Source organism: Neltuma alba, unplaced genomic scaffold (genome assembly GCF_004799145.2).
Source record: "Neltuma alba isolate B1F8T4 unplaced genomic scaffold, ASM479914v2 tig00004011_pilon, whole genome shotgun sequence".
In the NCBI taxonomy this organism is placed as follows: domain Eukaryota; kingdom Viridiplantae; phylum Streptophyta; class Magnoliopsida; order Fabales; family Fabaceae; genus Neltuma; species Neltuma alba.
In genome coordinates, this window is record NW_021633523.1 from 72203 (window position 1) to 95835 (window position 23633).

Below are 23633 nucleotides of genomic sequence, written 5' to 3' on the forward strand. Positions count from 1 at the left end.
AAAAAAATATCATATTAACCAATTAAACTAATATCATTAATCTATTTAAATTAGTTAATTAGTTCTTATATTAAGGACTGGAAGAGTATTTTATATGTTTGAGGTGGATTCTGGTCTCTATATTTCAGCATTCACACTCAAAATCAAAGAAAATCTAAAACAGTTGCTAAATCAAATCAAATCAAAATCAAAATATTAGGATTAATGGGATTTTGATTCTTCCAAGGCTATATATGACTGATGTAAAATAAAGAGTAAAATTTGACATATGGATGGTAAGATAGAGAGGAAGATAGCATTGTTGAAGAAGTGGTAAGGAGTTGAAATCTAAAATATAAATATTTGCAGATCAAGACAGCAAAAATCATGATTCGATGAAGCATTATCGAAAGAAATCTAGTTAGAAAATATGAAATTGTGCACCCAAATAAATCGGGGTGAATCAAGGAAGTTATGTCATTTTCATATATTTTTAATTTAAAATTTTTAATATTTATTCTAGATCTTTATTTTAAGAACAAACAATTCAACCAAAATAATTTAAAGAGGAATATTGCAATCTAGATCTTTATTTTAAGTCAAATGATACTTAACAATGTGTGAAGATGCCCACGCTCTAAGGTTGTGATTTACTGATATTTTAGGTCTATTAATAATTAATAAAAGATACAATGATAATTATTAGGGATTTCTTTCAAAAGATTGCCGATAAATATATAATAAAAAATTGCCACACGGTTTCTGGATTTTGTGAATATAGTTCTTCCTATAATTTATCCATTTATAGATCAATTTAAATATTAAGTGGCCAATTTAAGCGGATATATTGGAATATTAGCAACATAGGTGGAAACATGGATAAAAAATGTGGCCTTTTTTTAAAAGAAAAGAAAAATATTTATCTACTCATAGATGATGCCACTTGTCATGCTACCAGCAACTCTTGTTTTGTACTCTACTTTTATATATTAAAGATTTATTGGGCCAGAGCCCAAAAGAAATTCTAATTTATTGGGTCAGTTCAATGGGAGTTGTGAACTGTTTGATTTGTCTGTGAAATAGAAAGTACATAAATTTTTAAAACTGAAAAACTAAAAATACATTAAAAAAACAAATATTCCATGCTAATTATTTTTATAATAATTTTGATAAGTCAAAATATTTCACAATTGCCTATTTATCATTTTAAAATTCAATAGGTGTTTATTTTGTCATTTTTTAAAATTTTAATACAAAACTAGTTTACACTTTGGAGTAAACGATGGTGTTAGGTAAAACATTGAGCAGAGTCTATTTCATAATTTAATTTCCTTTTTTATTATATGAGACGCACACAAATATTTTTCTCATAAAAAACAGTAATCCATTTTTTTAAACATCAGCATTAGCATTTAATTATAAGCACACTCCCTCCAATCACTAATATAGGAACTTAATGGGGTTAATTTGATTTTAAATATAAAATCTCTGTCTATTTTGTGTTTCGTATTCATTATTATTTTTTGATTAACTTACCTCATAAATTGATGTATAATTTAATGTTACGCATAGTTAGTTTAGAGAAATCACGTTACATTTATTATAACCAATTTATCTGACTTCTTTAATATAAATAAATTAGTTAAGTGGCTCTTATATTAATAATGAGATAGAGTACATATATTGATTTTCGTAAATAAAATGATTTTCCCCATCCTTGCCTCACCAACTTTTGACTTATTGATCAGATAGAGGGAAACTTTTCTCCGTTGGCCTTAGCAAGCTAGCTTGCCAAGTCAACACATACAGCCGAAGTGACTAAGTCAAAAAGATGATATAAGAGACTTTTGCCCAGAAAGCTACAAATGGCCATAATGCTCCCAATTGACTGAAGCGAAGACTTGACCGACTGCCCAGCCAACAGGCATTAGACAGAGAAGATGAGGGATTTTGGGCTGCCCATAGGATTTTTTTTTTTGGGTCAAAATATATTTTAGTAGCTGATGAACTAAGGCTTTGTTTGGAATAAAGCATTAAACATGAAGCCTAATTAATAATTATGCATAATTATTCTTAATAATTATGCTTTCATTAGGATATCCAGCCAAACGACAAATTATGAGCACAACAATGTTGTCTCATCAGGAATGAGAAAGCAAAATTTGGTTTATTATTAAATATTTTTTCTTGCAATAAATGTGATAAATTCAAGAATAATTTATTTCATTTTCACTAAAAAAATATAATGATTTGAATAAACAAATTTACTAGAAATAATACAAATTATGACTTTATATATGCAAACATAATAACTACATTTTTTGTGCTCTCAAATGAAAAGGGAAATAATCAGGAAGAATAATTATTATCATATAATAATAACATAGTAAATATTATATTAGTCCCTCTACTCTAGTCCCTCCTATAAGAGCTTGTTGGTGTTGAATTTGATCCTAAATATAATACCTTAGTATATTTTGGGTCTCATGTTTATCATACCAATTTACCTAACCAATAAGTTAATATATAATTATATATGATTATTCCAAAGAGATCATGTTAATGTCACATTTATTATAATCAGTTAATTTATTTGACTTCTTTAATATATTTAAATTGATTAAGTAGATCTTATATTAAGAATAAGATTAAGCATATATACTAATTTTCTTTAATAAAATAATTTTCCCCATCCTTACCTTACCAACTTTTGACTTATTGATCAGATAGAGGGAAATTTTTCTCCCGGTGAAGTTGGCCTTGGCTTGCCAAGTCAATGGACAGCAAAAAGGTGATGTTATGAGAGACTTCCGCCCCCAAGGTTAGAGGCCATAATAATGCTCCCAGTTGACTGAAGCGAAGACTTGACTGATTGCCCAGTCAGTAGGCATTAGGTAGAGAAGAAGATTATGGATTTGAGCTGCACTTTGAGACTTCTTCAAAATATGAGTCATGTGTAGCAATCTCAATTCGGATGAAATCTACCAAAGAAGTAAACAAATTAAATAAACTAGTTAATTTGATCTTACTAAAATAACCTTATCCAACATTAGATTATAAATCATTTATAAGTTAAATAAATGGGAAAATGACAGATAAAGAAGCTCCAAAATGTGAAATGCCAATTTGGGAAGCTAAGGAAATGTAATTACCCATAGGGAAGTCCTTCCCAAATTGAAATTTTGAAATTTAGTGAAATGACAAAAATGCCCTTTGTTCTTTTTTTTTTAAAAAAACTCGGCCGGCGACCGGCGACCGGCGCCGACCACCGGTGTGGTGGCTACTGGTGAAGGATTTTTGTGACAAGATTTTTTTTTTTAATGGGATAATATTGGTTCAAAGTGACAGGGGTGGGATTTGATTCCACAACCCCCTGGCCACTTGGACCAACAAAAAGGAAGATGGCCATTGGGCTATCAAAAATTTCTTAACATTATAATACAAGCAAAAATATATGTTAACACTTTTACTGTGACTCCAGCTCGTGACAACAATTTATCTGAGGATGACAAGTCTTAATTGAGAAATAAAAAGTCTAAATTTGATATTAACAAAGCAACTTTTCCTTATACATAATAAATAGTAGCATGTGCATTAATTAAAAATGATCATAATTTATTTAAAAATGACACGTCTTTACTATAAAATGACAAGTCTAAAATTGATATTAACAAGGCAACTTTTCCTTATACATAACAAAAAATAGCATCTACGTTAATTAAAAATAACCATAATTTATTTGAAAATAACACGTCTTTACTGGAAAATGATAAGTCTAAACTTGATATTAACAAGGCAACTTTTCTTTATACATAACAAGAAATACCGAATAAATTGTTGTTATTTTTCAACAAAGACGTGTCATTTTTAAATAAATTATTATCATTCTTAATTAATACACATGCTGCTATTTGTTATGTATAAGGAAAAGTTGCTTTGTTAATATCAAATTTAGACTTGTTATTTCTCAATTAAGACTTGTCATCCTCAAATAAATTGTTGTCACGAGCTGGAGTCACAGTAAAAGAGTTAACTTATATTTTTGTTTGCATTATAAGGTTAAAAAATCTTTGATGGCCCAATGGCCATCCTTTTGTTGGTCCAAGTGGCCAAGGGGCTATGGGATCAAATCCCACCCCCGTCACTTTGAACCAATATTATCCCATTCCAAAAAAAAAAATATTGTCACAAAAATCCTTCACCGGTAGCCATCACATCGGTGGCCAGAGGCGGTCGGCGGCTGCCGGAGGCCAGTCGCCGGTCGCCGGCCACCAGTGAGGGGCTGAGTTTTTTTTTAAAAAAAAAAAGAACAAAAGGCATTTTTGTCATTTCACTGAATTTCAAAATTTCAATTCGAGAAGGACTTCCCTATGGATAATTACATTTCCTTAACTTCCTAAATTGGCATTTCACATTTTGAAGCTTCTTTATCTGTCATTTTCCCTAAATAAATTAGTTTGAGAAAAAAATGACAAATATAAAAAATAAAATGGATTGATGCATTATTTTTATAACTAAATCTTTTTTCCCAACTTGGTCCTATTCAACCCCTCCCATAGATCTCATCCACATCTTTAATTGATAAACACGATATAACAAACTCCAATCACTGTGAAAGTAAATATTTATTTATTACAAATAACATCCAGGCAAAGAAATACGTCAAGAAAATAGTGTATAGGTCTAAAAAAATCTCAGTTTTCTATAGTTTCTTGACTATTTTTTTTTTTACTCGGAATAAATAATCCCTATAATGTATTAAGTCATCACAAAGACTAAATTATTCCAAGTTTAGGGACAAAATGAATGTCAAGTTATACCTAATTAAAAGCAAGTCAAGAACATAATTATTGGGAATCATTCTCCCTCGTAAGTTATTAAAATCTCATCCACAATACGATCGCATGTTATGAAATATGATACCAAGAGGGTACAAGAGTAACATTTGATTCCTAAATTATGCATACGTTCCAATATTTAGTTCACTAATTTTAAAAGTAAATCATTTATGAGTAATTTTTTAGTGTAATTTCATATCCATTTTTAGGAGAATGAGAATTGACGAGCTAACAAGATCAAAATAAAATGAGGGGACTTGTGTATGTTGGAATTGTCAGATTTACAAATCAAACTTTCATATTTACAGTATAAAATTCCTTATTTTACATCAATCTTCTCATACATAGTCAGTCTTCAATTGTCATTGTCTCTTGTATTTTTGCAAATCCACCCAAGTACACAATATTAGCTGCTTAATTGCACGTCGTACACTCATATACATACACAATACTCCCTTTTTCGTGAGAACTTCTGAAAAGTCAATACTTGCATCAAATTGAGATTTTTCCACTTCATGAACACGAATTAAACATGTCGACGAAAATTCTTCTCACCACAGAGTCGAATTGATCAGGGCGAAGAAGACAAACGAGGGATGATTGCCCAGTCAATGCGTCTAAAGAGGAGTGGATATTAGGCATAGAGATGTCATCCTTTTCTTTGCTTTTGTCGCCCTTTCAATAGTCAAAGACCTCTAAATGTAAAATTGATGAAATTTTGAGAAGTTGAATACCCCACACAGAAAATTGCATTAGCACTATAAATACACACATACGGGCAGGGAAGTGAACAACACCAAAAGCCTGCATGTTATGTATACAAACATAAAAACTAAGCATGGGTTTCTTTTCTCAACCATCGCATTATTTTGCATTATATATTATTCCTGTAGCTATCAATTACCTTTTTCTCAGCATACCCTCTTCGACCGCTCTAGATATCGCCACAGATACTGAAGCTTTGATCTCATTTAAGTCTCAGTTGAGTCCTATCGATGCTCCTCATCCTCTATCTTCTTGGAACCAGAGTTCATCATCACCATGCAACTGGTAAGGTGTAACCTGTAACAGGTTTCCCCAAAGAGTGACAGGCTTAAACTTGTCAGGCTTAAGACTATCAGGTCAGTTAAGCCCTCATATAGGTAACCTCTCTTTTCTTGAATCCCTTCAGTTGCAGGATAACCAGTTCACAGGAGTGATTCCAGAGCAAATTGGCCACCTTATTCGGTTAAGAGCTCTAGATTTAAGCTCGAACAGAATAGAAGGTGTGCTTCCTCCAAACATCACTCGCTTGGCCAACCTCGTTACACTCAACTTATCCTCAAACGATATAGTCAGCCGAATTCCTCAAGATTTTGACAGCTTGAAAAGGCTTCGGGTCTTGAAACTGGGAAGCAATAAATTGTATGGTGTAGTTCCACCAACTCTAGGGAACATTTCATCTCTTACAAACATTAGTTTCGGCACAAACAGATTAAGTGGTGGGATTCCCAGTGAATTAGGTAGGCTCAAGTACTTAATTGAGCTTGATCTCACTATTAACAATCTTACTGGCACTATTCCTTCTTCTATATATAACTTATCTTCCCTTGTTAACTTGGCCGTCGCTGCCAACGATTTTTGGGGTGATATTCCTCAAGATGTTGGTCACAGACTTCCAAAACTCCTAATATTCAATTTCTGCTTAAATAGATTCACAGGTAGAATTCCTTGGTCTTTGCATAATCTCACCAACATTCAAGTTATTCGCATGGCTTCCAACCTTTTAGAAGGAACAGTGCCACCGGGTCTTGGAAATCTTCCCTTCCTTCGTATGTACAATATAGGGTATAATAGGATTGTAAGCTCAAAAGAAGGAGGCCTAGACTTCATCACTTCATTGGCAAACAGCACCCACTTGAACTTTCTTGCAATTGACGGCAATAGGTTGGAAGGTGAAATTCCAGAGACCATTGGAAATCTCTCTAAGGTCCTCTCAAAATTATACATGGGAGGGAATCATTTCCATGGAAACATACCCCCCTCAATTGGGAATCTTAGAGGCTTGAGTTTATTAAACTTGAGTCACAATGCAATCTCAGGAGAAATTCCTTTTGAGTTAAGCCAACTGGAGAAACTACAGGAGCTTAGTCTGGCAGGGAATCAGATATCTAGAAGTATTCCAAACTCCCTTGGCCGTCTCCAAAAGCTGAACAGTCTTGATTTGTCAAGCAATCAACTTGTGGGTGAAATACCAACAAGTTTTGGGAATTTTCAGAGCATTGACTTCATGGACTTATCTCACAACAGGCTCAATGGAAGCATATCTAGAGCAGTTCTAAGTCTCTCATCTCTGAGCATTGGTTTAAATGTGTCCAAGAACCATTTAAGCGGATCTTTGCCTCAAGAAGTAGGGAGCTTGATCACAGTTTCCACCTTAGACTTCTCTGACAACATTTTAGTTGGTGAAATCCCTAGCTCAATAAGCCGTTGTCTAAGCCTAGAAAAACTATTTTTGGCACGAAATATATTTTCAGGTCGTATTCCAAAAGCTCTTGGAGGCATTAGAGGCTTGGAAATTCTAGACCTCTCCACCAACCAACTCTCTGGACCCATTCCGGTTGAACTTCAAAATCTAAATGCCCTTCAGTTATTGAACTTTTCATATAATGACCTAGAAGGAGTCATCCCCTGTGGTGGAGTTTTCACAAATCTCTCTTCTTTCCATTTTGAAGGCAATATGAAACTATGTTTACTATCTTCATGTGTTAATCAAAAGCATGGGAGAAAGATGCTCATAATTTATATCACCATAGCTATTATGGCAACATTGATACTTTGTTTCACAATTGGCTTGTTGTTGTATATGAAGAGCAAAAAATCAAAGGTAAATGCACCATTTGAAATGGCAAAACCAAATCATCCAATGGTCTCTTTTGATGAGCTTCGACAGGCCACTGGGAGCTTCAGCCAAGAAAGTTTACTTGGGATTGGAAGCTTTGGTAGGGTCTATAGAGGCTATCTTGGTGAAGGGAGTATATGTGCTAGTGTTGCAGTAAAAGTGCTAGATACTTTAAGGACAGGCTCCATGAAGAGCTTCTTTGCAGAATGTGAGGCTTTGAAGAATGTAAGGCATCGAAATCTAGTTAAGCTAATCACATCATGTTCCAGTGTGGACTTCAAGAACAATGAATTTCTGGCTTTGGTTTATGAGTTCATATGTAATGGCAACTTGGATGATTGGATTAAAGGAAAGAGAATGCATGCAAATGGAAATGGGTTGAATCTTCTGGAGAGGCTGAACATTGCCATTGATGTTGCTTGTGCACTAGATTATCTGCACAATGACATTGAAACTCCAATTGTGCATTGTGATTTGAAGCCTAGAAATATTCTCTTATGCGAAGATATGACAGCAAAGGTGGGTGATTTTGGATTGGCTAGATTGTTGATTGAAAGACCAACTAATCAAGTCTCAATAAGCTCCACTCATGTTCTCAAAGGTTCAGTAGGTTACATACCTCCAGGTACTTTGTATTTTATTAAGTGCATATATCTTTGAATCAAATCAAGCAAACATGTTTTCTCTTTACTTTTTTCCCTTCATAAAGCTAATAGAAGCTGTTGTTTATGATTGTTTAACCTAATGTTGTTGTTGCTCCTATGCTTAACCGACATAAATGCAGAGTATGGATGGGGAGAAAAGCCATCAGTAGCAGGAGATACATACAGTTTTGGGATTGTGTTGCTAGAGCTTTTTTCCGGGAGGAACCCAACAGATGATATCTTCATAGGGGGCTCAAGCTTAACAAGATGGGTTCAATCAGCATTCCCAGACAAGACTGTGCAAGTCATAGACCCTCAGTTTCTGTCACACATTTTTCACAATGACCTTGCTGATAGAGGTCCAAATCTACAACTCGATTGTGTGATTGCAATTTTGGGAGTTGGGTTATCTTGCACTACAGATTCTCCAGATGAACGCCTTAAGATGAAAGATGCTACTACAAAATTAAAAGTTGTGAGAGATAATCTCTCAAAACTCAATCAAAACAAGGGCCCTTCAGCACATTGATTTTGTTTAGCTGATTTGTATCAAGAGTGAAATAATGCTCATTATTGAAGCACGCAGTTGTTGTTGATAGAGCCTAATGATATCCCCCACTTTGTGAGATAAAGCTTATGTTGTTGTTGTAGTGAAGGACACAGTTGAATATGCATTTCTATTACATGCTTCCTTTGTTTCTGTTTCCTCTGGAACCCATGAGCAAGCAGTTGAATAAACATATTAGAAACTAGCAAAAGTATATATTTGGTTCTGCAGCTCATATTTTTGAATGTACTATAATACCAATAAATGGCATAATGGATCTGCATAAGAATACAATCTTAGACGCTCTCTGTCCCTGTGCAGCTAAAAGAATTTTCAACTCTTAAAGTCTATCACATTCTCGTCATATTCCTCAATATCATAGAAATCATATAATTAAATCTTACACAATATTTTATTCAAGTAATGATATTACAAAAACAACGTAATATAAATATCACATAGCATTTCCATTGTAATGATGTGAGATTTATTATCATGGTATCACGAAACATATTGTTGAGTCCGTTTTACAATGGGATAATTATAACAAGGTCTCATGAAAGAAAAATAATTATAAAACAAGTCGTAAAGGTTATATCTTTCATTTTAAAAATTGTCATTACATGCTGCGTAGATTATTGTTAGAAGTGTTTGGTTTTTTTTATTTTATTTCAGACTTTATTGTAATTCTTCTTTTATAATCCCATCATGCCTTATATATGTTATTTAAATGATGCAGTGCATTAATGGGCTCTTCGTTCCATAAAATAAAATTTAAGAGGAAAAAACATTAAAAATAATTTTTAAAACAAAAATTTGTGTACCGTTGAATTTAAGTATATCTTCATCTGTTCCAATTTTATCAGATGTTCACAGAGGTATTTAACAAATAGAAATAAAATATTCTAACCACCTTTTTATTTTATTTTAAGTACACAAACCTCTTTTTTTTTAAAAGCATACATTTTAGTTTAAACCATTAATAACGTTAAAGAATATATTAAAAATATTCTTGAAATATATTATTTTTAATTAAAACCCATATTAGAATAAATATTGTTTACTAAATTACCCATAATTATACTAAATCTATAATTTATCTTTTAACATTAATATTTATTAATATTCTATATATCTCATATTTTTACTAAATATAGACAGAATTTAATTAACTTAAAATATTTTTAAAAAAAACTTGATCAAAAAGTTGAATAACTTTTTTTTAAGAAAGATACGTTTTATGAAATATATTTAAAAATTTTAAATTATAATATTAATACATGAATCTGAAAATTATATCATTTTATAACTTTATAATTTCATTAGAAATACACACACATATATATGATTGCAAAACACTTTCAGCCCACACATATATTTAAAAGATTACGTCATAAGTAAGTTTTAATAAATAAATAAAATGAAACATTTCAATTTATTAAAAAATTATATTTATGAAAGTAATTAAATTTGTAATATGGCAATCGATTTAATAGTATAAAAAAATCAAAATTGTATTAAAATGGTCTTTTAATTTTGGACAAAAAGCAAGTCATGTGATTAAATGATAATTATTAAGTGACATTTAAATTTATTAAGTGATTACCGTGAAAGGGAAAATCCACTTGGAGCGATACATGTCGCTCTCCAGTAATGGATTTTATAACCTAAATTTAGTTCACCCACATCTGATCATCAACCTACAATTATGGGCATTGAATTCACTAAGAGGTATTATTTTCAAGCCCGTCCTCTTCAACAGCTTCCATGGATTTGTTTTCGTGCACCTTTGAAAATTATGCGAAAGGGATTGTGTGTGTGTATCAACCTTTTGAGGGAGATTTTTCTCTAACATCAAGTTGGAGGACTAACAAGAGTTAGTCCAGTTGGTAAGGACTTGGCTTGTAATTTACAAGGTCGTGAGTTCAAACCCTGCTGCCAATGTGAAGATCTTATTAGTAGGCGATTTATAAGTACCTCTGTAAGCGTTTTCTGAGCCTAAAAGCATGCCCTTGCTCTAGTGAGCCTCCTGAACCCAACTCAGCTAAACTTTTTTGCACCAAAAAAAAAATCAAGTTGGAGGAGCTTGGCAAGTCCATGTTGGGCAGCAATGTAAGGGACTATTTCGCCTAGTCTTAGTGGATGCATATATGTACACGCAATAAATCTGGTCTCGCGGGAAACTTTCGAACAGTAACTTGAATTAGATAGAGATTGTTTGACATATTGATTCTTGAACACTCACGTCGTTGAAATTTCTTCTTGCCATGTAAAGTCGAATTGATTAAAGCGAAGACTTCTGGAGCTCACTGTGCTGTCAGGGTGGAATAGGCATGTGGACAAGTTGAGAAGTTCGGTCCACATGGAGATCGCATTACCTAACTCTATAAATACACATCTGGGTTAGTGGATATAAAAAACCTCCATGCTATCCATAGAAGCCAAAAGACTAAGTATGGGCTTCTTTTCTCATATGTCGCTTCATTTTGGATTATGTATTTTTCTTTTAGCTATCCACATCCTTTTTCTCTGTATATCATCATCAACCGTTGTAGACATTGCCACAGATACAGAAGCTTTGATCTCGTTTAAGTCTCAGTTGAGTAATATTGATCCTCCTCACCCTTTATCTTAATGGAACCAGAGTTCATCATCCCCCTACAACTGGTATGGTGTAACCTGCAACAGGCTTCGTCAAAGAGTTATAGACTTGAATCTTTTAGGCTTAAGGCTCTCAGGTCAGTTAAGCCCAAGTATAGGTAATCTCTCTTTTCTTGAGTCCCTCCAGTTGCAGGGAAACCAATTCACAGGAGTGATTCCGGACCAAATTGGCCATCTCATTCAGTTAAGATCTCTAGACTTGAGCTCTAACAGAATAGAGGGCATGCTTCCTTCAAACATCACTCGCTTAGCCAACCGTGTTACACTCAACTTATCCTTCAACTATATAGTCAGCCAAATTCGTCAAGATATTGACAGCTTAACAAAGCTTCAAGTCTTGAGAATGGGAAGCAATAGACTATACGGTGTAGTTCCACCAACTCTAGGCAACATTTCATCTCTTACAAATATCAGTTTTGGCACAAACACGCTAAGTGGTGGGATTCCCAGTGAATTAGGTAGGCTCAAGAACTTAATTGAGCTTGATCTCACTATTAACAATCTCACTGGAATTATTCCTTCTTCTATATATAACTTATCTTCCCTAGTTAACTTGGCTGTAGCTGACAATGATTTCTGGGGTGTTATTCCTCAGGATATTGGTCACAGACTTCCAAAACTTCTAGTGTTCAATATCTGCTTTGATAGGTTCACAGGTAGAATTCCTTGGTCTTTGCATAATCTCACCAACATTCAAGTTATTCGCATGGCTTCTGATAGGGCCAGCAAGTAAAAGACTATTTGGAAATTATATTGATATTCAATTCACTCCGATACAGGGAAAATACAGAGTGAACGGCTCGGTAGCAAGTATAATAACCCCAAGCAATTAGCACAAACAGTCCCCAGGAAAACAAAGAAAACACTCACTGGTATTCGAGAGACCAGGACCCTCTCCTCTCTTAAGTGACTCCACACCCTACAGTGATTCCCCCCCTCTCTTAACGCACTCCCACTACCCTGCTATTGTCAGAAATTCCGTTACGTATCAGTGTTACTATTCTGCCCTTCACGTCCCTGGTCTGGACCTCCAGTGCCTTGGGTTGGGCCTGTTCGTTCTCCCCTAGCCCTTCTGCGATATACCCTACCCCAAGCCTTAGTTGCAGCAGGCCCATCATCTCCCTCTTCTGCAAGCCGCACCTTGTCCCCAAGGTGGAAGGTTGGGAATTGCACTCGTATGACCTCAATGTCTTCCCAAGTATTCTCAAAGTCGGGCAGGTTCCTCCACTTAATGAGGAGTTGTAGCCTGTTGTCACCTGACCTACGCACATCCTTTACTAGTTCAGGGTCAGCTGTGAGCTCCATCTCTTCAGTGAGTCCTCAAGGAAGGGGCTGAGCGGTGTCTGAGGACTTGAGAGCCTTTTTGAGTTGAGAAACATGGAAAACATTGTGGATTCGGGCTGTGGTTGGTAATTCCAGTCGGTAGGCAACCTTACCTATTCTTTCGGTAATCACATAGGGTCCATAAAATCGAGGCGATAGCTTTTCATTTGGTTTCCTCGCTAGGGATCTGAATCTGTATGGCTTTAATTTGAGATACACCGAGTCCCCTACTCCATATTCCACTTCCCGTCGGTGTTTATAGGCTTGGTTTTTCATCCTAGCCTGTGCACGCTCTAGTTGGGCCCTCAATTCTTCCAAAATCAAGTTTCTTTCTTGCAACTGCTGGTCAACCTCTTGTACACGCGAGGGTGCATCTTTCCATTTGAGGAGGGTAGGGGGTCCCTTCCATAGAGGGCCTTAAAAGGGGTCATTCCCGTGGCACTGTGGAAGGTAGTATTATACCAATATTCCGCCCAGGGTAGCATGTTTGACCACCTTTTTGGTGTATTTCCAGCAAAGCATCTCAAATATGTCTCCAGGCTTCCGTTCACTACTTCAGTCTGTCCATCGGTTTCTGGGTGATAGGAAGAACTAAATTTAAGAGTGGTTCCAGCCATATGGAACAACTCTTTCCAGAACTGACTTATAAACACTCGGTCCCGGTCTGATACAATAGTGTTTGGAAACCCATGTAGCTTCACGATTTCCTTCACAAAGAGCCCGGCAACCGTCTTGGCATCATAAGGATGCGAGAGTAGTATGAAGTGAGCATATTTGGAGAGCCTGTCAACCACCACCAGCACTGTGTCATATCGATTGCTCTTTGGCAATCCGCCCACAAAGTCCATGCTAATGTCCTCCCAAGTAGCTTGGGGAATGGGTAGGGGCTGTATTAATCCCACGGGGCTTAAGGCTTCATACTTATTCTTCTGGCAAATCTCACACCTAGCCACATACTCCTGGATATCTGTCTTCATCCCATGCCAGTAGACCACAGCGGCAAGCCTTTTATAGGTTCTCAAATACCCCGAATGCCCTCCCATGAGTGAGTCGTGGAATTCCTTGATGAGTTCCTTGGCTTTTGTGGAATTTCGAGGCAGCACCAGTTTCCCCTCAAAAAACAGAACCCCCCTTTTGAGGCTGTATCCCTTCGGTCCCTCCTTCCCCTGAATCAGTTGTTGAACTATATTCCTGAGGCCTTCATCTTGGGAGATCTCCTGTTCCAGCTCTGAGACCCCACTGTATTGCCACTGAGAAATGGCCCGGAACTCCAGTTCAGCGCCATGTCGTGACAGAGCATCTGCAGCCCTATTATCTTTTCCAGGTTTATAGTGAATCTCAAACTGATATCCCATTAGTTTAGATACCCACTTCTTTTAGTCAGGGGCTATGATACGCTGCTCTAATAAGTACTTGAGGGCTTGCTGGTCTGTTTTAATGATGAAGGGCTGAGTGGATAAGTAGTGTTGCCACTTCTTCACAGCCAGCACTATGGCCATCAGTTCCCTCTCATAGACCGAACTCTGTTGATGTCTTTCAGAGAGCTTTTGGCTGAAATAGGCCACTGGACGACCTTGCTGCATTAGCACTGCACCCACTCCTTTCCCTGATGCATCAGCCTCTACCTCGAATGGTTTGCGGAAATCAGGAACAGCTAGCACCGGCACCGTAGTCATCGTCGTTTTGAGGGCCTCAAATGCATGCTGAGCCTTTTCGTCCCATTTGAACGAGTCCTTTCTAAGGAGATGAGTTAAAGGGGCAGCAATCTTACTATAGCCTTTGACAAACTTCCGGTAGTAACCAGTCAGCCCAAGGAATCCTCGTAGCGCCTTGAGGTGTTGTGGTCGCGGCCACTGAACCATAGCTGCTATCTTAGATGGATCGGCCTTAACCCCCTCGGCAGAGATGATGTGTCCCAAATACTCAATCTGTCTTCGTCCGAGTTCACACTTCCTTGGGTTTACCACCATCTGATTTCGCTTGAGTAACTCGAGGGCCGTTCGGAGGTGCTGCTTGTGGGTTTCCCTGTTCTTGCTATATACAAGAATGTCATCAAAAAACACTAATATAAACTTTCGCAAATAGTCTCGAAAGATATCATTCATTAAGGATTGAAAAGTGGATGGAGCATTAGTCAAACCGAAAGGCATAACCTTGAACTCGTAATGACCGTCGTGAGTTCGAAAAGCGGTTTTAGGCTCGTCCCCTTCTTTAATTCGGATCTGATGGTACCCTGCTTTTAAATCTAGCTTTGAAAAAATGGTCGCCCCTCCCAACTCATCTAATAGTTCATCGATGGCTGGTATTGGGTATTTATCGGGCACTGTGATTCGGTTGAGAGCTCGGTAGTCTACACAAAACCTCCAGCTCCCATCTTTCTTTTTTACTAGTAACACCGGGCTAGAGTAGGGACTGACACTGGGTTGAATGATCCCAGCTTGCAACATTTCCCTGACCAATTTCTCAATTTCAGTCTTCTGGGCATACCCATACCGATACGGACGAGTATTCGCAGGTTGTGCTCCATCACGAATGGTAATAGCATGGTCCTGGGGTCGCGTGGGTGGGAGTCTAGTGAGGGTGGTGCTCACTTCAGGATAGTCGAGTAAGACTCGCTCCATTTCTTCGTCGTTTCATTGCTGCCCGGTTTCCTCCGTCTTCTCTAGCTCCCTTAATTCAATCAAACAACCTCCTCTTTCCCTTCGAATCGCCTTCTTGATTGATTTCAGCGTTACTTGGGACTGAGTAAGGGCCGGGTCCCCCTTTAAGCACACCCACCGGTCTCCCACCCTCACTTTCATATATAGTTGTCGCCAGTTCATGCGGGTCTCACCCAGCGACTCAAGCCACTCTACCCCAAGTACTAGGTCTACATTTCCCAGATTAAAAGGGTAGAATGTTTGTTTGATGGGCAGCCCCTGAATATCCACCTTTATTTCAGGACACTGGCGGTCCGAAACTACTCTTCGTCCGTCTCCCACAGTAACAGCATACCTCTTTACTCCTCTCGTAGGGATGTTCAATCGGGTTACTAGCTCATTGGCGACAAAATTATGGGTCGCCCCGCTATCAATGAGGACAATCACTTCCCTTCCTTGGGTTCGGCCCACCATCTTCAGCGTCTTCTTTCCAGACAGACCAACTGCAGTGGTAGTTGATAGTTCCATTGTAGCCATCTCCCTTTCCTCCCCGTCGGCCTCTTTATTCTGGACTCCTTCATCTGGCTCTAGCCCACCCTCCTCTTCATCCTCCAAAACAATCAATTGTAACTGTTTGTTTTTGCATTTATGATTGGGCCCAAACTTCTCATCACACTTAAAACATAGGCCCAGTTCACGCCTTCTGTTGATTTCAGCTTCTGAGAGACGTCTTCGGGTTGAACTGCTTCCAGTGCTGCTGGTTAATCCCGACCCAAGTGTCGAGGTTCCCGGCTGGCTTGGCTTTCGACTCTCGGTCCCCTTTCCCCCACTTTGGACCTTCGTTGGCACAGCACTGCTTGCAACTTTAGGAGCCTCTACCGAGCTAAACTTGGGGGTCATCATCCTGAAGTCATTCCACCTTGGAGTGAAGGTGGATTTGGCGGTCCTACTTTCCTTCTTCTCCTTCATTCTTGTTCGGACCTTATTTCTATCCTCGACTTGACCCGAAAAATTCATGAGCTTCTTAAGATTTTTTAGGTGCATCAGTTTTACATCGCACCTGACTTCCTCCTTCAGTCCATTCAAGAAAGCTCCAATCAGAACCTCCTCCGGGATGTCACCCAAGGGTGCTGACAACAGCTCGAACCTTTCCCGGAACTCTGCCACCGTTTCGGTCTGTTTCAAGGCCAGCAGCTGTTCATATTCGTCCCCTAGTTGTTTGCAGTGGAACCGTTCGGTGAGTTCCCTCTTGAAAACATCCCATGTTCTCACCGGCGTTCTTGTGTCCATCCATTGGAACCACGTTAGGGCCTTCCCTTCTAAACTGACCACAGCAGCATCCAACCTTTCCTGTCCCTTAATCCCATTCACATTGAAATAGCGCTCCACCCGATAAATCCACCCCAACGGATCCTCTCCTTCGAACAAGGGTAGCTCCAGCCTCCGGTGTTTTGCAATGTCACTCTGCCCTGTTTCTTCCACCGTCGCATTGTCCTGGACCCCGAGCTCGGCTCTTGGACCCTCCGGTTGCTCTCTATGAGGTTCTCTTCGGGGCTCCTCCAGGGTCTGCTCTTCCCCCGGTTGCCTCATTTCCGTTTGATGACCACCTGGACGTGCCTCGTTGAAAGCAGCTCGGAACTCATTGAGTTGTTCCAAGATGAGCGTCACTGTTGCATCAACTCCGGTGAGTTTCTCGGTTGTTTCAACTTGCTTCCTTTGCACCTCTTCCACGGCCTTCTCCAACTGTTCCACTCTTCCTTCCATTCGGGTCCCGGCCATTCAGGATGACCTGCTCTGATACCAGGATGATAGGGCCAGCAAGTAAAAGACTATTCGGAAATTATATTGATATTCAATTCACTCCGATACAGGGAAAATACAGAGTGAACGGCTCGGTAGCAAGTATAATAACCCCAAGCAATTAGCACAAACAGTCCCCAGGAAAACAAAGAAAACACTCACTGGTATTCGAGAGACCAGGACCCTCTCCTCTCTTAAGTGACTCCACACCCTACAATGATTCCCCCCCTCTCTTAACGCACTCCCACTACCCTGCTATTGTCAGAAATTCCGTTACGTATCAGTGTTACTATTCTGCCCTTCACGTCCCTGGTCTGGACCTCCAGTGCCTTGGGTTGGGCCTGTTCGTTCTCCCCTAGCCCTTCTGCGATATACCCTACCCCAAGCCTTAGTTGCAGCAGGCCCATCAGCTTCCAACCTTTTGGAAGGAACCGTGCCACCAGGTCTTGGAAATCTCCCTTCCTTCGTACGTACAATATAGGATATAACAGGATAGTACACTCAAAAGATGGAGGCCTGGAGTTCATTGCTTCATTGGCAAACTGCACCCTCTTGAACTTTCTCACAATTGATGGCAATAGGTTGGAAGGTGTAATTCCAGAGACCATTGGAAATCTCTCCAAGGTACTCTCAAAATTATACATGGGAGGGAATCGTTTCCATGGAAACATACCCCCCTCAATTGGGAATCTTAGAGGCTTGAGTTTACTAAACTTGAGTTACAATGCAATCTCCGGAGAAATTCCCTTCGAGTTAAGCCAACTAGAGAAACTCCAAGAGCTTAGCCTAGCAAGGAATCAGATATCTGGAAGCATTCCAAACTCCCTTAGACGTCTCCAAATGTTGAACAGGCTTTATTTGTCTACCAATCAGCTTGGGGGTGAAATACCCTCAAGTTTTGGGGATTTTCAGAATATTGTTTTCATGGACTTATCTCACAACAAGCTCAATGGAAGCATACCTAAAGAAGTACTCAGTCTCTCATCTCTTAGCACAATTTTAAACATGTCTAAGAACCTTCTAAGTGGCTCTTTGCCTCAAGAAGTAGGGAGTTTGATCAAAGTCTCAACCTTAGACTTCTCAGGCAATCTTTTAGTTGGTGAAATCCCCACCTCAATCAGCAATTGTCTAAGCCTAGAAAATCTATTTTTGGCACGAAATATGTTTTCTGGTTTTATTCCCAAAGCTCTTGGAAGCATCAGAGGCTTGGAAATTCTAGACCTTTTCCTCCAATCAAATCTTTGGATCTATTCCAGTTGAACTTCAAAATCTAAATGCCCTTCGGTTATTGAACCTTCCTTATAATGACTTAGAAGGAGTTATTCCCAGTGCTGGAGTTTTCAAGAATATCTCTTCTTTTCATTTTGAAGGAAATGAAAAAATATGTTTGCTCTCATCATGTGTTACTCAAGAGCGTGGAAGAAAGATGCTCATAATTTATATCACCATACCTGTTGTGGTAACATTCACACTATGTTTCATTATGGGCTTGCTATCATATGGGAGGAGCAGAAGAACAAAGACAATAACACCACTTGAAATGGCAAAGCCATATCATCCAATGGTCTCTTATGATGAGCTTCGACGAGCAACTAGAAACTTCAGCCAAGAAAATTTATTGGGAATTGGAAGCTTTTGTTCGGTCTATGGAGGCTATCTCAGTGAAGAGAATGCTGTAGCAATAAAAGTCCTAGATACTTCGAGATCAGGCTCCTTGAAGAGTTTCTGTGCAGAATGTGAGGCTTTAAGGAATGTAAGGCATCGAAATCTAGTTAAGCTAATCACATTATGTTCTAGTATAGACTTCAAGAACAAGGAATTTCTGGCTTTGGTTTATGAGTTCATGTCTAACGGCAACTTGGAAGATTGGATCAAGGGAAAGATAAAGCATGCAAATGGGAATGGGTTGAATCTTCTGGAGAGACTGAACATTGCTATTGATGTTGCTTGTGCAATGGAATATCTGCATAATGACAGTGAAACTCCTATTGTGCATTGTGATCTAAAGCCAAGCAATATTCTTTTGTGTGAAGATATGATTGCTAAGGTGGGTGATTTTGGATTGGCTAGGCTTATGATTGAGAGACCAACTAATCAGGTTTCGATAAGCTCCACTCATGTCCTAAGAGGTTCAACCCGTTACATACCTCCAGGTATAGCAACTTCATAATTTTATTTGCGTATCTTGAATGAAACTCAAACCAAAGGTTAAGGGGAACTCAAGAGACTAATAAAGTAATCATTTAGCCCTTTGTAGTTATTGGTCTCATGCTTTACTGACATAAATGCAGAGTATGGATGGGGAGAAAAACCATCGGCAACAAGAGATACATACAGTTTTGGAATTATATTGTTGCAACTCTTTTCTGGGAGAAGCCCAACAGATGATCACTTCACAGGTGGCCTGAGCTTAACAAGATGGGTGCAATCAGCATTCCCTGACAAGACTCTGCAAGTCATAGATCCTCGGCTATTGTCCCACATTTTTCACAGTGGCCTTGCTGATAGAGGTCCAAGTCTACAACTTGATTGTGTGAATGGAATTCTGGGAATTGGGTTATCCTGCACTGCAGATTCTCCAGATGAACCTCTTAAGATGAAACATGCTGCTACGAAATTAAAAATTGTTAGAGACAATCTTTCCAAACTCAATCAAAACTAGAACCCACCTGAGCATTAGTTTTATTTAGCTGACTTGTACTGAGAGTGAAATAATGCTCATTGTTGAAGCAAGCAGTTGAATAAGCATTTCTATTTTATCATCTCATGGTTCCTTTGTTTCTATTTCTTCCGTAAATCTAGAAGCGAGTAGTTAAATAAACATCTTGGAAACAAGAAGCATTCTGTTTTTGTCTCTTTAAATTTCTAAACTAGACGAGGCAATCTTCCCCGACGCCCCTGCCAAGAAAAACACAGGCAAAGGAGCAACTCTTAAAACTAATGATTACGTGAAAGATTAATTCAAATGTCAGTCAGATTAATGGGGTTCAACCAGAGGTGGAAACAGGCCAGGCCAGACCAGGCCTCACCCTTAACAGGCCTGGCCTGTGGTGAGGCCTGTTGGCCTGAGCCTGGCCTGCGGCCTGTGAAAGGCCTTTTAATTGGCCTGAGCCTGGCCTGTAATCAGGCCTGGCCTGGCCTGTGGCCTGTTAAGAAGCCTGTTTTTTTAATAAATTTCAAACACACATAAATCAATTCAAAATTATAATGATTCAACCTAATTGATCTAAAATACAAACAAAAAATATGAAATTATCAAATTAACACAATTTGTAAAACATGTCCCCTTAGGCCCAAAAAAAAATCTAATATGAAAAATTATTAGAAAACATAATTTCATTCTGATATAAAAATATCACTTCATCCCATCTCTAGTATAAAAATTAGTTGATGACTAGATTTAGTTTAAAATATGAAACATTCTTAATCCCTTTTATATTTTAAATTTATCATTTATTGATACTAATTTACTAACAAAATGATATTTGATATTGTTGTTACATGGTTGTTTTTTTAAAAAAATATTACATTTATTATAATTTATTTATTTATTTAAATTAATTAAGTAACTATTATAATAAGAATTAGATTGAGCATACATATACACGGTCTAAAACATAATAGGTCAATTCTCTCTCTCTCTCTCTATATATATATTCTATAAGCATGGATCAAATAAATGAATGATGTTTTTTTTTAATGCACTTATGTTTTCTTTCTCTGTTCAAATATGTGTCATTATACATACATCGATTATTTTTATTATAGAGAATGGAAATGAAATGACGCATGCAATAGGCTCTAGATAACATGTTTATGTGGATAGAGTTTTCTCAATTAACCAATTAGAATAGCAAAGTCCCTCTTGTCAATTTATAATTTTAACATAAAAAAAAAAGATAACAGGCCCAGGCCGCCTGACAGGCCTAACAGGCTTACTATCAGGCCTGAGCCTGGCCTGATAAAGCAAACAGGCCTTTTTACAGGCCTGAGCCTGGTCTGATATCTAAATAGGCCAGGCCAGACTAGGCCATTTACAGGCCAGGTCATAGGCCCCTGACAGGCCGCCTAGCTTATTTCCACCCTTAGGTTCAACTGACAAACAATGAAAAATAAATAAATAAAGAACCCGTTTGATTCAATCCTATTGCAGGTATGTAATGGTAATACTTATTGCATTACCATAAATGACTTGTTTGGTTGGATTTAATGCACTGGTAAAAAAAAATCGCTCATTTTTTGGTAATATCTGTTCATAAGGGAGACCCTATGAATGCTCAGACTTGTAATTTTTTATGAAATATCTATTATGTCTTAAATAACTTATGTGAAAAGACAATATTTGCCCTTCAAAAACAAATCCTGTTTATCCACGAAATCCCTCACCACAAGTTGCAACTTCGTCTGATGAGATGTCCTCCTAATTGCTAATTGTTTCTTGCACTCTGGATCTGATGAGTCCCTGCAATTCTTTACTGGATATCGTTCCCATCAAAGTATCGCTACTAAAAGAGTGTATTTTGTGAATTCAGCAGTATTCAATATATGGAACCTACCTTCTAAATCAAGAATCTAAACCCTGTTCCATAAATCAAGCAAAATTATGATTGAATTCCTATAGGTGAATATGATCAGCGGTCTGCAAATTTGGATTAAAAAAACAATGTCATACAAAAATCTAAATTTTCTGCAAATATATTTCTTCTCAGTTCCTGTGACATAGGTATTATATTTCAGGAACTAATCATATTTAAATCGATTCAATCCAATAGTTTTCTTCAAAATTTACTCATTTATTTAATAATCATTAGAATAACGAAACCTTCAATCATGGCGTGCTACATCGGAATTGTAAAATAGCTTTAATGGTGGAACAAGACCTAGAAGAGAAACGTGAGCACCATGGTTTAAAGATGAGGATGATGATATGAATGAGCATAATGAGGATACAATAGTCTTTTTGTTATATATTAATTTTAAATAATTATTAAAATTAACTTATTGCACCTCTCTTTAAAGAACATACCAAATGCTGTTCTTGTAATTCATACTATTGCATTGCATTCCCATTACATTGCACCGTATCTCACCTCATGATGCAATGGGATTGAACCAAAAGAGTCCCAAGTTTTCGATGGAGGGGAAAGACTAAAGATCTCATGTTATGTTATTTTGTGGGTCCCACGAAACAAGGCATTTAAGTTTGAACAGACTTTTCAACATCCAGGCCAAATGAAAAACTGATCACATCTTTTCATTACATTAATAACTTCCCCCCGCCCTCGCCCCCCCAAAGCTAACAGAATAATAGCTGGGAGGTCCCACGAAACAAGGCATTTAAGTTTGAACAGACTTTTCAATATCCTGGCCAAATGAAAAACTGATCACACCTTTTCATTAGATTAATTAATTAGTTATTAATAATTAATAACTCCCCCTCCTTTTTTTCCTCCTTCTAAACTAAGAGATCGGGAAAAAATATTCAACGTCGCCTGAGAGATTCGAACTCTCGCGGGCAGAGCCCATGTACTTAGCAGGCACACGCCTTAACCACTCGGCCAAAGCGACTGTTTGTGACATGATGCTTTTCACTTTCTTACTTAAAGCTTTTTATTCGATTTTTTTAAGAGAACCCTACAAAATGGTTCATTTCTCAAAACAAAAGTATATATTAAAAGGAAAATACATTAAAATTATTACAATTTTAATTTTAAATAATTTATAATAAATTAATGATAAAAATGTTTTAAATAATGATAATGATAAATAAAATATGGATTTTAAATAAAACTAAAACAAGGATTGATGGTTGATTAAAACTGAAGCGTGAAGGAGCCGATGATCGTCCATATGATTTTTGGCTTTTGCGGGATATAGAAAAGGATTAAAATAGAAAATTAAAATGTGAGTTTCAATATCGATTCCTCTCTTAATCCGATAATTACTGTTTGAGATGAGAATTAATTTAAAAAACTATAGCCAGCATAAACGATGCATGCACCCATTAAAAAGCAAATTAAAGGAACTTTCGTTACCTCAGAGACCAATTAATATATTGGTGTCAAAAAAAAAAAAACAGAGAGACCAATGAATATATTACAATTAATTAATTAGTAATTAGGCCACCAATCAGGTCATCAACATGTAGATGATGGCTTCAAATATAATTCACCAAACCCCACTGTCTCCGCTTAAGCTATACCCTGAATGGTCAACCACTTTCGCACGTTTGTTTGAGTAAAAAAATGCTACTTAATCCCCCACTACAACCCTTAGTTTTTCACTTTTTACTAATTAAATGCCCAACTCAGTTTCCTTCCT

General features: G+C 37.5%; 1 non-coding gene and 2 pseudogenes across 1 annotated transcript; 2 read left to right on the forward strand and 1 right to left on the reverse strand.

The window, feature by feature from the left end:
• The first annotated feature begins 5655 nt into the window (after positions 1-5655).
• On the forward strand, positions 5656-8876 carry LOC114743393 (putative receptor-like protein kinase At3g47110; annotated as a pseudogene).
• Positions 8877-11344: 2468 nt separating this feature from the next.
• On the forward strand, positions 11345-19974 carry LOC114743394 (putative receptor-like protein kinase At3g47110; annotated as a pseudogene).
• Positions 19975-22798: 2824 nt separating this feature from the next.
• Positions 22799-22880, reverse strand: TRNAS-GCU (transfer RNA serine (anticodon GCU)). Its single transcript has one exon. It is a non-coding gene; the product is annotated as a tRNA-Ser (tRNA).
• Positions 22881-23633: the final 753 nt, after the last annotated feature.